The sequence below is a fragment of the Triticum urartu genome, chromosome 1, assembly GCF_003073215.2.
Source record: "Triticum urartu cultivar G1812 chromosome 1, Tu2.1, whole genome shotgun sequence".
In the NCBI taxonomy this organism is placed as follows: domain Eukaryota; kingdom Viridiplantae; phylum Streptophyta; class Magnoliopsida; order Poales; family Poaceae; genus Triticum; species Triticum urartu.
The window spans coordinates 455,732,392-455,746,985 of NC_053022.1; positions in this window are offsets into that span (position 1 = coordinate 455,732,392).

The following is a 14,594-nucleotide window of genomic DNA, read 5'->3' on the forward strand; positions in this document are numbered from 1 at the left end:
CTTGAGCCACATAATTCAGCGGCCAGAAGAATCGGCCAGGCAATTCTGGACACGGTTCCTAACAAAGAAAAATCAAATCGTTGACTGTGCGGATGCAGAGGCCCTAGCACCCGGCACCTTGGTCAGGAAAAGCCGAAATCTATGGCAGACCTCACGACACTCATGACCCGCTTTTGCGCGGGGGAAGACAGCTGGCTGGCTCGCAGTAATAACATATCAAAGAACCATGGTACTTCGGATATTGAGGGCGGCGATGGCAGGTCACGTCGCAACAAACATTAGCGCCGCATTAACAGCGACAATACCGAGGATACGGCAGTCAATGCCGGATTCAAAGGCTCTAAACCCGGTCAGCGGAAAAAGCTATTCAAAAGAAGCACTCCGGGCCCGTCCAGTTTGGACCGTATACTCGATCGCTCGTGCCAAATACACGGCACCCCCGACAAGCCAGCCAACCACACCAACAGGGATTGCTGGGTGTTCAAGCAGGTCGGGAAGTTAAATGCCGAAAACAAAGATAAGGGGTCACATAGCGATGACGAGGAGGAGCCCCGGCAGCCAAACACCGGAGGAGAGAAGAAGTTCCCCCCTCAAGTGCGGACGGTGAACATGTTATACGCAACCCACATCCCCAAGAGGGAGCGGAAGCGTGCGCTCAGAGATGTATATGCGTTGGAGCCAGTCGCCCCAAAGTTCAACCCATGGTCCTCTTGTCCGATCACCTTCGATCACAGGGACCACCCCACTAGTATCCGTCATGGCGGATTCGCCGCACTGGTCCTAGACCCAATCATCGACAGATTTCACCTCACTCGAGTCCTAATGGACGGTGGCAGCAGCCTGAATCTGCTTTATCAGGACATAGTGCGCAAAATGGGTATAGACCCCTCAAGGATCAAACCCACAAAAACGACCTTTAAAGGTGTCATACCAGGTGTAGAGGCCCATTGCACAGGCTCAGTCACACTGGAAGTGGTCTTCGGATCCCCGGATAACTTCCGAAGCGAAGAATTGATCTTTGGCATAGTCCCGTTCCGCAGTGGCTACCATGCACTGCTCGGGCGAACCGCATTCGTGAGATTCAATGCGGTACCGCATTATGCATATCTCAAGCTCAAGATGCCAGGACCTCGGGGGGTCATAACAGTCAATGGAAACAAAGAGCACTCTCTCCGCACGGAGGAACACACTGCAGCCCTCGCAGCAGAAGCGCAAAGCAACCTCTTACGGAAACACACTAGTTCGGCGATTAAGGACCCGGACACCTTCAAGCGCGCCCAGAGTAATCGGCAACTGGACCGCCTGGCACATTTCGAGGTCGCATAGCAATGCGGCCCCCACCTCGGTCCCAGCCAAGCAGCGAAATCCGTGCCACGCGTACATAATTACGCATTAAAAATACCATGGGCACAGGCGGGGAGGGGGGCACGACTGCGGCACACTCCAAGTCGCGGCTTAAACCGCACTAGGGGCTTCCCGCTTTGTTATTTTTCTCTTTCAGGACTTTAATCTCAGGAAACCCTGTCCGGTAGCATGATTGCCGAACACATGATGCAGCAACCAAGGAGGCAGAAAGCTACGTCACACCATGGAACTCCCAGGTGGATTACGATAACGAGTGAAATATTTGCTTTAATATCATTCCTCAGCTTGCCCTTGGAAGGGACATGTCAAACAGTCCTACTTTTTTCTTATCGCACTACTTGTATCATTCTGCTTTAACGCACCTTTTTGAATAAACAATGCATAGCATTAAGACTATTATTGCATTCTTCCTTTTATATATATATGTTCATTCACGACATCTAGCATCTGTACACTCTGGTACGGCCAATATGCTAGGGGCTTAAGCATACCCCATAATACGGCATGAGAAGTCCGAACTCTTTCGACAGTGCGGCACCCCAAACTTATAGCATTATATGCATCAACTCCAAATCATGTCTTGGGTTAATAGTTGAGTTTGCCCGGCTCCCATGTTTTGGTACCTTACGTTCCGCTATAAAGGCTAAGGTAGCACTGGGAGAACTACTGCGATTGTGCCCCAGTTCTGCTGGGCTAAGCACCTCAATAGAGAAAGCTAAAACTGACAGTCATGATAAGGCGAGAGACTGGTCGCTGTTCGAGAGGTTTCAAGTCCCTAAAGACTTATGCCGCTTAGAGCAAGGAGTTGGCCTTGTCCGGCTTAAGGCGTGTATCATGCCTTGAATTCGGCCTTCCGAATACTAGGGGCTTCGCTGAAATTTAAAATTATAGAATTCTATGGCTAAGTGAGAGTGATAACGCATTATAGTCTGGTTGCCTTGTTCGTTGTGCTGAGCACCTCCCTCGAAGGACCCAACAATGGGAACAAGAGTGCTCAGGTTTATCCCGAACACCCCAGCACTTGTGGCGTGGGGGCAGAAGCCGATGACTAGCCATCTCTTAGATTTGATAAACAGCCGAACAGAAGGTAATATTTTAAATTCAGACAAGCGTTGCATAGCGCATATGAACAAGTTTTCATAATACAGGATTACACGAGCAAGTTCATTCAAATATTACATCTTTTGCACACTCGTCCGCTACGAGACAGGCACCCTTCAGGACACCCTCATAGTACATCTCGAGGTGGTGATGCTCCTTGCCCTGCGGCGGCCCTTCCTTCACCAGCTTCACGGCGTCCATCTTGGCCCATTGCACCTTCACACGGGCGAAAGCCCGGCATGCACTTTCGATGCAGACAGACCGCTTGATGACTTCCAGCCGTGGGCAGGCATCCACAAGCCGCCTCACCAGGCCGAAGTAGCTATTGGGAAGGGCGTCGCCAGGCCACATCCGAACTATAAAGCCCTTCATGGCCTGTTCGGCCGCCTTGTGGAGCTCGACCAGTTGCTTCAGCTGGTCGCTCAGAGGCATCGGGTGTTCGGTCCCAGTATAGTGAGACCAGAATAGCTTCTCCGTTGAGCTTCCCTCCTCGGCCTGGTAAAACTGTGCGGCATCCGACACGCTGCGGGACAAATCTGTGAATGCTCCTGGAGAGCTCCGGATTCGGGTAAGTAACAAGTAATTTACTTTCACATGCTTGCTTTTCATATAGAATGCCTTACCCGCCGCTATCTTCTTCATCGCATCAATCTCCTGGAGGGCCTATTGGGCTTCGGCCTTGGCACTCTTTGCACTCTCAAGGGCCGTGGCAAACTCAGACTCTCGCGTCTTCAAGTCAAGCTCCAACACCTCGTGCTTCATCACGAGAGCGTGGAGCTCTTGCTGCACCTCACCCACCCGTGCCTCATACCTTTCCCACTCGGTGCACTCCTTGGCCACTTTGTTTTCGGCCTCGGATAGCGCTTGCTTCAGGGTCGCCACCTCGGTCATGGCCCCTGGCAAATTTACGATGATCCTGTCATTTTGCAATCGCATTCTTTTTATATATATCCATAGACTAGGTACCACGTACCTTTGTTCTCCTCGAGCTGCCTCTTGGCAAGGCTGAGCTCTTCCTTGGACCCTTCGAGGTCCTGCTTCAGTGCGGCGACCTCCGCAGTCAGTGCGGCAGAGGCCAACAGCGAAGCCTGCATACGGATATAGACATACTTATATTAGACTCCTGCGATATTGTTTGATCCTCTATTCGGCTTTTCTTTGTGACACCGAACAGAGCATTAGGCGCTACTGTCTATGCGGTAATATTTTTCCTATATTTCAAATATTTACCTCAAACCCTGTCAGAAGGCTGGCACAAGCTTCAGTCAGTCTGCTCTTGGCGGACTGAACCTTCTGGATCACCGCACTCATAATAGTGCGGTGCTCTTCGTCGATGGAAGTGCTGCGAAGCGCTCCCAGCAGATTGTCCGGTGCATCTGGATGGACAGAGGTCACCGGCGTAGGCGTCTTGCCCCTTTTGGAAGGAGGCCGCCTGCCTGAGTCCGGAACCACCGGAGGTTCCGGCGCGGTATTCGGCTGAGGGCCGAACTCGGAGCCCTCGGGAGCCTTGCTCCCTCTGCTCTAGGAATCCGGAAGGTCGCCTCGAGGCGCCTCCGGGACTGTCTCCCCTCAACCCGGTGCCTCTTGAGACAATACCTTGGCATTGTCCATAGGGAAAGGGGAGGTGGCGGTCGGAAGTGGATCGCTATCCATATCCGACGAGCCCAGGGAGCCATCCGACGATACGTCGATACGGGCTCGTGGTGGTCTACATAATCATAATTCGGTGTTAGGAGAAGCAGTGCAACAAAGGTATGCTATGAATTACTCTGGCATCCGAATACTTACGACTTCGCCAGGGGATTGGCCCTGAGCAGCCACTCGTCTTCGCCTTCGGCGGCGGTGGTGGAATAGTCCGGAAGGAGAGTCCTTCCCTTCTTGGACCCTTCGGCCCCCCGGTTGGGACGGCCTTCCTTTTCTTGTCTCCCCCGATTGGAGGGGGAGCATCTTGATCTTCCTCCTCGTCTTCGGGGGAGGAGTGCATCGCGGAGTTATCAGACGATGAGTCCGATAACACCTGGCGTCGGGAACTCTTTCGGGTTCCCTTGGCCTTCTTGGTCTTCTTCGGCACCTTGTAAGGAGCCGGAGTCAGCATCTCCGTCAGGAGAGCGTCCGCAGTGTCTTCGGGCAGAGGAGCCGGACAGTTAATCTGCCCCGACGTCTCTACCCAGTCCTGTCAAAGGCATGGAGCTCAGACCCCGCACATGATTAAGCTAGGGGAAATAAAATATCCTACCGGATGTATAAAACTCACCGAATGCGCTGGGCGCTTCGCTCTTAGCCCGCGGTCCTCGGTGAGAGAGGGAGGGACCTCGGCACCCTTGAATAGCACCCTCCAGACGTCCTTATGCGTCGTGTCGAAGAGCTCGCTCAGAGTCTGGTGCTGGGCCGGGTCGAACTCCCACAAATTGAAGTCCCGTTGTTGACACGGGAGGATCCGGCGGATGAGCATGACCTGGACTATGTTGACAAGCTTGAGCTTTTTGCTTGCCATATTCCGGATACACTTCTGGAGTCCGTCCAGCTCCACCAATGAACCCCAGGACAGGCCCTTCTCTTTCCAGGAGGTGAGCCGCGTGGGGATTCCGGATCGAAACTCGGGGGCCGCCACCCGGTTGGTGTTGCACGGCTCGGTGATGTAGAACCAGGCCGATTGCCACCCCTTTATGGTCTCCACGGGGGAGCCTTCGAGCCATATAGCATTGGGCATCTTGACCACCATGGCTCCGCCGCATTCTTCTTGTTGGCCTCCCACCACCTTCGGCTTGATATTGAAGGTCTTCAGCCACAAACCGAACTGGGGCCGATGCGGAGGAAAGCCTCACACACGACGATGAACACCGAAATGTTGAGGATGAAGTTCTGGGCGAGATCATGGAAGTCCAGCCTGTAGTAGAACATGAGACCACGGACGAATGGATGGAGGGGAAACCCCGGTCTGCGGAGGAAGTGGTAGAGGAAAACTACCCTCTCATGAGGTTCGGGGTAGGGACGATCTGCCCCGCGACGGGCAGCCGATGCGCGATATTCGTGGCTAAGTATCCGGCTCCGCACAGCTTCTTGATGTGTCCCTCCGTAACGGAGGAAGCCATCCATTTGCCTCCCGCTCCGGACATGTTTGGAGAAGGTTGAGGGGAAGGATGTGGACTTGGGTGTTGGAGCTCGAGTGCACAAGAATGGATGAGCAAGGAGGAAGAAGGCGTGGGTAGAAAAAGGTTAAACCTTGTCCCTTTATAAGGGCGGCCGAAACTATGCGCCCCCACTAGCCTGGTAAAACTCACTTATCCCCCAAGCGCCGTAATCGATGGCACGGTTGGGTTACCCACACCCGTATTGATGAGAATCCCGTAACAAGGGGGACACGATCTCTGCTTTGACAAGACGTGTCAAGAAACTGCCTCGCGTTATGTGCGGGGCTAGTTAAAGGAAATGGTTCGAATAATCACCGGGCCATGGCATAATGTCGTGTTGCCAAAACGTGTCAGCAGATTAGATTTGTGGAAATATTATTCTCTCTACGGTGGTATGTGGAACTTATTTTGCAGGGTCGGACACTATCCTTGTATTCAAATTCTTCCGTGGTGTATTCGGAGGAGGAACCCGCCTTGCAATGTCGAAGACAATACTGCGCGCCGGACTCATCGTCATTGAAGCCTGGTTCAGGGGCTACTGAGGGAGTCCTCGATTAGGGGGTCTCCAGACAGCCGGACTATATCCTTTGGCCGGACTATTGGGCTATGAAGATACAAGATTGAAGACTTCGTCTCGTGTCCGGATAGGACTCTACTTGGCGTGGAAGGCAAGCTAGGCAATACGGATATGTGTATCTCCACCTTTGTAACCAACCTTGTGTAACCCTAGCCCCCTCCGATGTCTCTATAAACCGGAGGGTTTTAGTCCGTAGGACAACATACAATCATACCATGGGCTAGCTTCTAGGGTTTAGCCTCTCCTATCTCGTGGTAGATCAGCTCTTGTAACACTCATATCATCAAGAATAAATCAAGCATGACGTAGGGTTTTACCTCCATCAAGAGGGCCCGGACCTGGGTAAAACATCGTGTCCCTTGCCTCCTATTACCATCCGCCTTAGACGCACAGTTCGGGACCCCCTACCCGAGATCCGCCGGTTTTGACACCGACATTCACGCATGTAGTTGAAACAAATCAACATAGCCTTCACGATATTTATGTTCATGGTGGATTATATCCTACTCATGCTTGCATCCAATGTTTATTAATTTTAATGCATGTACATGGCTGTTGTCGCTCTCTGGTTGGTCACTTCCCAGTCTTTTGCCAGCCTTCACCTGTACTAAGCAGAAATACTGCTTGTGCATCCAATCCCTTAAACCCCAAAGTTATTCCAGATGAGTCCACTATACCTTCCTAGATGCGGTATCTACCTGCCGTTCCAAGTAAATTTGTATGTGCCAAACTCTAAACCTTCAAATAATCATCCTGTTTCGTATGCTCGAATAGCTCATGTATCAACTAGGGCTGTCTGTATCTTCCATGCTTGGCGGGTTATTCTCAAGAGGAGTGGACTTCGCTCCTCACTCACGAGAAAATGGCTGGTCATCGGGATGCCCAGTCCCATGCTTTATGCAAACTAAATCAAAATAATTGCAAAACAAAACTCCCCCTGGGACTGTTGTTAGTTGGAGGCACTTGTTGTTTCGAGCAAGCCATGGATTGATGTTTGTTGGTGGAGGGGAGGTATAAACTTTACCATTCTGTTTGGGAACCGCCTATAATGTGTGTAGCATGGAAGATATCGCCATCTATTGGTTGTTATGTTGACAATGAAAGTATACTGCTCAAAATATTATTCACCTCTATTTCAAAACCGAGCTCTGGCACCTCTACAAATCCCTGCTTCCCTCTGCGAAGGGCTATTCTGTTTACTTTTATGTTGAGTCATCACCCTCTTATTAAAAGCACTAGCTGGAGAGCGCAGCTGTCATTTGCATTCATCACTGTTAATTTATATTGGATGTGACTATGATTGGATCTCTTTTACCATGAATTAGAATGTCTAGTTAGCCCTTGATCTTTAAAGGTGCTCTGCATTTATGTTTTGCGGTCTCAGAAAGGGCTAGCGAGATACCATCTTGTTATATCATATTATGATTGTTTTGAGAAAGTGTTGTCATCCGAGATTTATTATTATGGCTTGCTAGTTGATTATGCTATTGATATGGGTAATCATGAGACCTGAGAATTATTGCAAATGTGGTTAGTTATAATCTTTGCTTAAAACTTGAATGCTAGCTTGACATATTTATAACAACAAGAGCAAACAGAGTTTGTAAAAGTTTTTCTTTATTTTTTTCAGTTTGTCAACTGAATTGCTTGAGGACAAGCAAGGGTTTAAGCTTGGGGGAGTTGATACGTCTCCGTCGTATCTACTTTTGCAAACACTTTTGCCCTTGTTTTGGACTCTAACTTGTATGATTTGAATGGAACTAACCAGGACTGACGCTATTTTCAACAGAACTGCCATGATGTTGTTTTATGTGCAGAAAAAAAAGTTCTCGGAATGACCTGAAACTCCACGGAATATCTTACAATAAATAATAAAAAATCCTCGCCAAAGATGAAGACCAGGGGGCCCATACCCTGTCCACGAGGGTGGGGGGCGCCCCCCCTAGGGCGCGCCCCCTACCTCGTGGGCCCCCTAGAGACCTCCCGACTCCAACTCCAACTCTATATATTTGCTTTCGGGGAGAAAAAAATAGAAGAGAAGATTTCATCGCGTTTTACGATACGGAGCCGCCGCCAAGCCCTAAAACCTCTTGGGAGGGCTGATCTAGAGTCTGTTCGGGGCTTCGGAGAGGGGGATTCGCCGCCGTCGTCATCATCAACCATCCTCCATCACCAATTTCATGATGCTCACCGCCGTGTGTGAGTAATTCCATCGTAGGCTTGCTGGACGGTGATGGGTTGGATGAGATTTACCATGTAATTGAGTTAGTTTTGTTAGGGTTTGATCCGTAGTATCCACTATGTTCTGAGATTGATGTTGCTATGACTTTACTATGCTTAATGCTTGTCACTAGGGCCCGAGTGCCATGATTTCAGATCTGAACCTATTATGTTTTCATCAATATATGAGAGTTCTTGATCCTATCTTGCAAGTCTATAGTCACCTATTATGTGTTACGATCTGTTAACCCCGAAGTGACAATAATCGGGATACTTACCGGTGATGACCGTAGTTTGAGGAGTTCATGTATTCACTATGTGCTAATGCTTTGTTCCGGTTCTCTATTAAAAGGAGGCCTTAATATCCCTTAGTTTCCATTAGGACCCCGCTGCCACGGGAGGGTAGGACAAAAGATGTCATGCAAGTTCTTTTCCATAAGCATGTATGACTATATTCGGAATACATGCCTACATTACATTGATGAATTGGAGCTAGTTCTGTGTCACCCTATGTTATGACTGTTACATGATGAACCACATCCGGCATAATTATCCATCACTGATCCGATGCCTGCGAGCTTTCCATATACTGGTTTACGCTTATTTACTTTCCCGTTGCTATTGTTACAATTACTACATAATACCAAAAATATTACTTTTCTTTCATTACTCTTTTGTTACCGTTACCACCACTATCATATTACTTTGCTGCTAAACACTTTGCTGCAGATACTAGGTTTCTAGGTGTGGTTGAATTGACAACTCAGCTGCTAATACTTGAGAATATTCTTTGGCTCCCCTTGTGTCGAATCAATAAATTTGGGTTGAATACTCTACCCTCGAAAGCTGTTGCAATCCCCTATACTTGTGGGTTATCACAGGGTTGCTTGAGAGAGACCATCTTCATCCTACGCCTCCTACGGATTGATAAACCTTAGGTCATCCACTTGAGGGAAATTTGCTACTGTCCTACAAACCTCTGCACTTGGAGGCCCAACAACGTCTACAAGAAGAAGGTTGTGTAGTAGACATCAATCCCCGTGCCTCCGCCCAGTCCGACCACTAGTCACCACCACGCTCCACTCCTCCTCACCTTATCTCTCATCTTTCATTTTTTCGATGAAATTCTCGAGATACCAGTTTTCCGATAAAATTCTCGAGATATCATTAGTTTTTACACATGGGATTACTCCTGCATGGGTCAATCACAACAGGTGTTTTGTAAAAAAATGCATATTGATGTTCCGTGCAATGCACAAGCATCTTGCTTGTAATTATATAACGCAAATCACGAGCAGGAAGTGACATTTTTTTACACAACCACGTTAACATGGCCACGTAAATCACTAGCTAATGTGTAATACCATTATACTTATATCCCGATGCAAAAGGTTGAGTACATGTTCGAAGTGTAGAGTCGCACACACGCACTCTGTCTCTCAGAATCTCACACACACACCAGTTATGTGACGCCCACTTAAGCAGACACGTATGTTACAATTTGAGCACCCGCGGGTACACGTGATGGCGCGCATTTATTTAAGCCGGACGGCGAACCCAAATAGTAGCTGTAGTCATTCCCCTCTCGCCGGCTCTTCTCTTGTCGCCGTCGCCCGGTAGCCATGACCCGGCCGAAGGTAACGACATGGCGCTTTAATCTGGAAATTTTAGTGGTCATGCATGCATCTTTTTGTGCTAGCACTCCTATATAAGGGTTGACCGGTCGCTTCCCGCAGACATGCGCGGGCGGTGGAAGAGGAAGTAGAAGGGAAGTGGGCTGTGGAGTAACGTTTTTTACCACAATTTCTTAGGAAACTGAGTGCAATAATTGAGTAGTTTTGCAAATTACCAGTACTACACCTGAAACGGTTCAAAACCAATACTCCCTTGCCAGCGCGCACTTCCCGTGTGAAACGGTCAGCGTCGCCATGGAGCGTCAGTGCCGCATTCATGCCTGGCCAGAGCTGAGGCAACCTCTCATTGGCGCCGGCTTTGAAGAAGCGCGACGGCCGAGAGAGCGCTGCTTCCCGGTGCACGTGACTGCTCCGCGTCGAGGCTGGCCATAGTTTGGATGAGTCTCCATCGTGGGGAGCCACACTAACTACGATGATATGGATCATTCCATCTATGAAGAACACGTGGCACTGGAACTACGAGACGGACATGTACCCAGGAGTAGATATACGAATCTGAGTAATGTAGTGCAGTAAGTGAAGTAGAAAGGCCCAAATAGTATGAACATGTGTGGCATATAGGCATTTGTCTCTTACTACGTACCACTAAATGTTGTACGTGCAATGCACGGTGATGTTATGGAGTACGTGCCTAAGTACTCTACTACTACTACTATATTAATTGGAGGCACATATTAGGTTTTATATTTGTTTACATGTATGACCCGAGACCTTCCAACTAGACGTGTCTTTCTCTCCGGGTCGCACTTTGTATCGTTCATACCACTTGTACTACTATGTGTGGTCTCCGACCCAGAAGTGGAAGAATTGGAGACGCTCTACCATGTTGTTCATGTCCCACTCCTTTTCGCTAATGTGTGGGACATCCAGCACGTGCCGTGTTTGGCACTCCTTCGTTGTAAGAGTTGAAACGCTAGCATTCATCAGAAAAAAATATAAATCAGCAGTGATACTATACCATGCGGTTTCCTTGCTCCTCGATATCGGAAAGAATACTTCCGTTCGCCAACATGTGGGACGTCGACCATCCTGATCCACTTGCCATGCACGCAGAACTCCAAGGGAGAGTCATCCCGGTCGTCACGCCACAATAATAATGACTAATGAGCCATGAAATCATAGGCCCAACCTTTCCCACTATGAAGTTGCTAGGACGAAGCAACCATCATGACTTCGTTGAATTCCGCTTCTTGAAGAAAACTACTGTACCAACAGTACTTCTAGCTACAGTAGTTACTCTAGAAGAGGCCTCCTTTTGTTCATAGGATAGGAATTTTATAGGAATACGAAAATCACAGGAAGTGAGATGACATGCATCTCAATTCCTATAGAGAAAGAGATGCCATTTGATGCATAGGATAGGAATATTTCCATTGAGTCTAGGCTAATGTACTGGTAATTTGCTCTAAAAACTACAGTAGTAAATAGTAGTACTGGTACATGCTCGTACTCAGACACACACACACACACACACACTAACTACTAGTACTACTACTTATCACATGGAAGCCAGACGCCGTCGTTCTCCTTCCCGGCTTGGATCTCCGCCGACCTCTCTGCAGCAGCGCGTGCGTCCTCTTCTTTCTTGTGGTGGAGGGCCTCTCTTTTCTTGAGTGCTTTCTGACTTCTCCGCTCCTTTTGTGCGACTTTGGACGCCTCTTGATCTACCGCCCATTCGACTTTGGCAGCTTCAAATTCCGCCCACGTAGGTGTGAGGTCGCGAGCGGCGATGAACTCGGCACGGCGAGATGCCATCGCTTCCCTACTATTTTGTGTGCAGTCATGGGCGGCGAGGAACTCGGTGCGGTGGGATGTCATCGCTTCCTTACCAGTTAGTGTGTGGCGCAATGGCATGAACGACGCTTCGTGAGATCTCTGCGTTGGAGTGGCTGGACAACCGTATAGTGCATTGGTTTGTCAAGAGCTCAAGGACAGAAGACGAAGGAAATTTGGATTCCCCTTCAATGCTGGTCATTTATTACCGACTAAAATGCATTGGCGGTCATCGAACTTGTGTTGATAGCTCACTTTGATCATTATATTATACGTGATGCACACATTAGCGCACACTGTCCATAGAGGCAAGTAGCATGTACGCGTGCAGACACAAATGCTCATGCTATCAAACCATGCTAATGCATGCACGTTGCCCTCTCAATCAAAGTCCTGCTCATGGTGCAATGCAAACGGCGAGCCCGTCACCTGCGCACCCTGGCGGTGTCTGGCATTACTGTTTAGACGTTTGATGGAAGCCTCCGCGAACGCCGAGCATGTATTCACCTGGCTCAACACCAACAGTCATACTCGGGACTCGGCGCCTTGCTCATGTATATAGTCCATCACAACGACAATATATAAAATAGCTTAGCTAGAGAGGGTACTATGGTACAGAGTATGTACTATCGTGAGCAACCGATCGTAGTGCCACTGCACACGAGTGTGTCTGATCAATTCGTCCATTATTCGTAAGTTGTGCATGGTTGTGTCGTGTCTAAGGGTGGTCATCGAAGGCTAGCTGGCGACAAGACCGGTTGCATAGATGCCTGGTTGTCAATACGTGCCACATACACTTCAAATGCTCGTCATCCATGAGTTCACATTTTACCACCACGCCAACGTCTGACCGCCCTAGCCTACCGAAACCCCTTCCATCGCTAGCGCATGCTTCCCGCCTAAAACGGTCACCGTCTCTCCAGAACGTCAATGCCGCATTCACCGGACTTAACTGCAGGTGCAGTTGGTGTGTCACTGACATGCGGGCCAGATGCCCGTTGGGCCCACATGTCAGTGACCCAACGCACATGCGGTTAAGTCACTGAAGCAGTGTCCGCATTCATGCCCGACGAACCTACTCCGGCGCCAGCCGTCCATCTGTCTGTCGTGGCTCATTGCCATTCGCCCGCTATATTAACTTGAGCCCCAGCTCCCAGCCATAGCCAAAGACCCACACGCATTCTCCTCCAGTCCCTTCCTTCTGTCGGCACCACTCCAACCATGGCCTCCTGGCACTCCAAAGCTCTCTTTGAAGTACTGTCGAGGAGCAGACAAAGTACATCGGCGGCTCCGCTCCGGGCGCGCTCCAAAGCTCACTTGGATGTACTATCACAAGAGCAGATAAAGGAGAGCGCCGGCTCCCCCTGGCCGCCACAACCGCTAAGCCGGCGCGTGCGGGCGCAGCCGGCAGCGAGGAATAGTAGTACATGGTAGGTCGGCGCCGCTCTGGTCCCAGGAAGGCCACCGCTCCTCCACTCAGTCGACGCCAAGCTTGATGGGATAAACGTCGGCGGCCAATTAGCCCCTTGACAGCGACGTGGAGGCAGAAATCTTCAGAACCTTGTGCTCCGGAGGAGTAGGTTATCGAGGCGGATGAGGAGCAGGCAAAGGCAGTGGCCGGCTTTCTCGGGTTCATGGCCGAACATGGTGGTCGGGCGCTGGCAATCGTTTAGATTAGGTTTACAGTAGGTTGTAGTACGGTTTGTGTGAAATATGTAATGAATTTCGTCTAGTTTGTAGGAAAAGTTTTCAAAATGTAATGAATTTCATCCGGTTAATTTCGTCCGGTTAGTTCATATAGTTGTCGAAAGGTATGCGGGCAGCATTGGATGGCATCCATCAGTGTCCTCGGACAGATGCCGGTGTAAATTCGTGGGCCAGCGCTGGAGATTAGTAGTGCTCCATTATTTGGCAGGGAACAGTTATCCCTTGATAAAAATCAGATCCTCGTGTTTCGCACTCCTCCCACGTAGTAAGAGTGTAAACTCTTGCTTATATAAAAATGGAGCAAGTGGACGGCGCTGTAGCACGTCATATCACTCAAATTAGCCCGCCTAACGCGCGGGAAAGCACCACCCACGTCATTTTGTTCTGGATTTCTATCGATCGATCACACGAAAATGTTTCGCTTTGCAAGTTCAAAATAAAAGGCGGCACACTTATGACTCATACGCGTCGGACCCCCAACAGTGCGGCTCGCATGCCGCTCACCAGAAGGGACATGCGTTGTCTTGCAGTTTCACTGACATATGAGGCTGCAATTGAATAAACCGTCGATAGCCAAAATCTAATCGCTCGGCGGGCGTCGGCTGAGAAGAAAGAGATGGGGGGGAGAAGAGATCGCCCGCCGCTGTGCACGGACTCCAAGAAATATATGGTGATAATGTGAGGTGGGCCATGCGGGAGTCCGGACCACTTCCAAGCCCTCCCCCTCAAACGCCAGCTGCCCACATTCATAGCAAGTATGTAGTACTAGTAAAATACTGGCCTATAAGCCCGCTTATGTGGAGGAGAGAGAGGCATTGAGAAAGTCAAGGAGTGGGCTCTTCAAGAGCCCGTCTCTACACGTGCTCCTAGGTATAAAAAACTAATTCCAAAAAAAGAGGCATAAAAAATTGTGTCTAAAAAAAGAAAGGTAAAAAACATTTGAGAGGAAATAGATAGAGAGAAAGTGAGAAAAAGTTGTAACCCTTATAGCCAACCTTATAGTCAATGCTATGTTAGTATTAATGA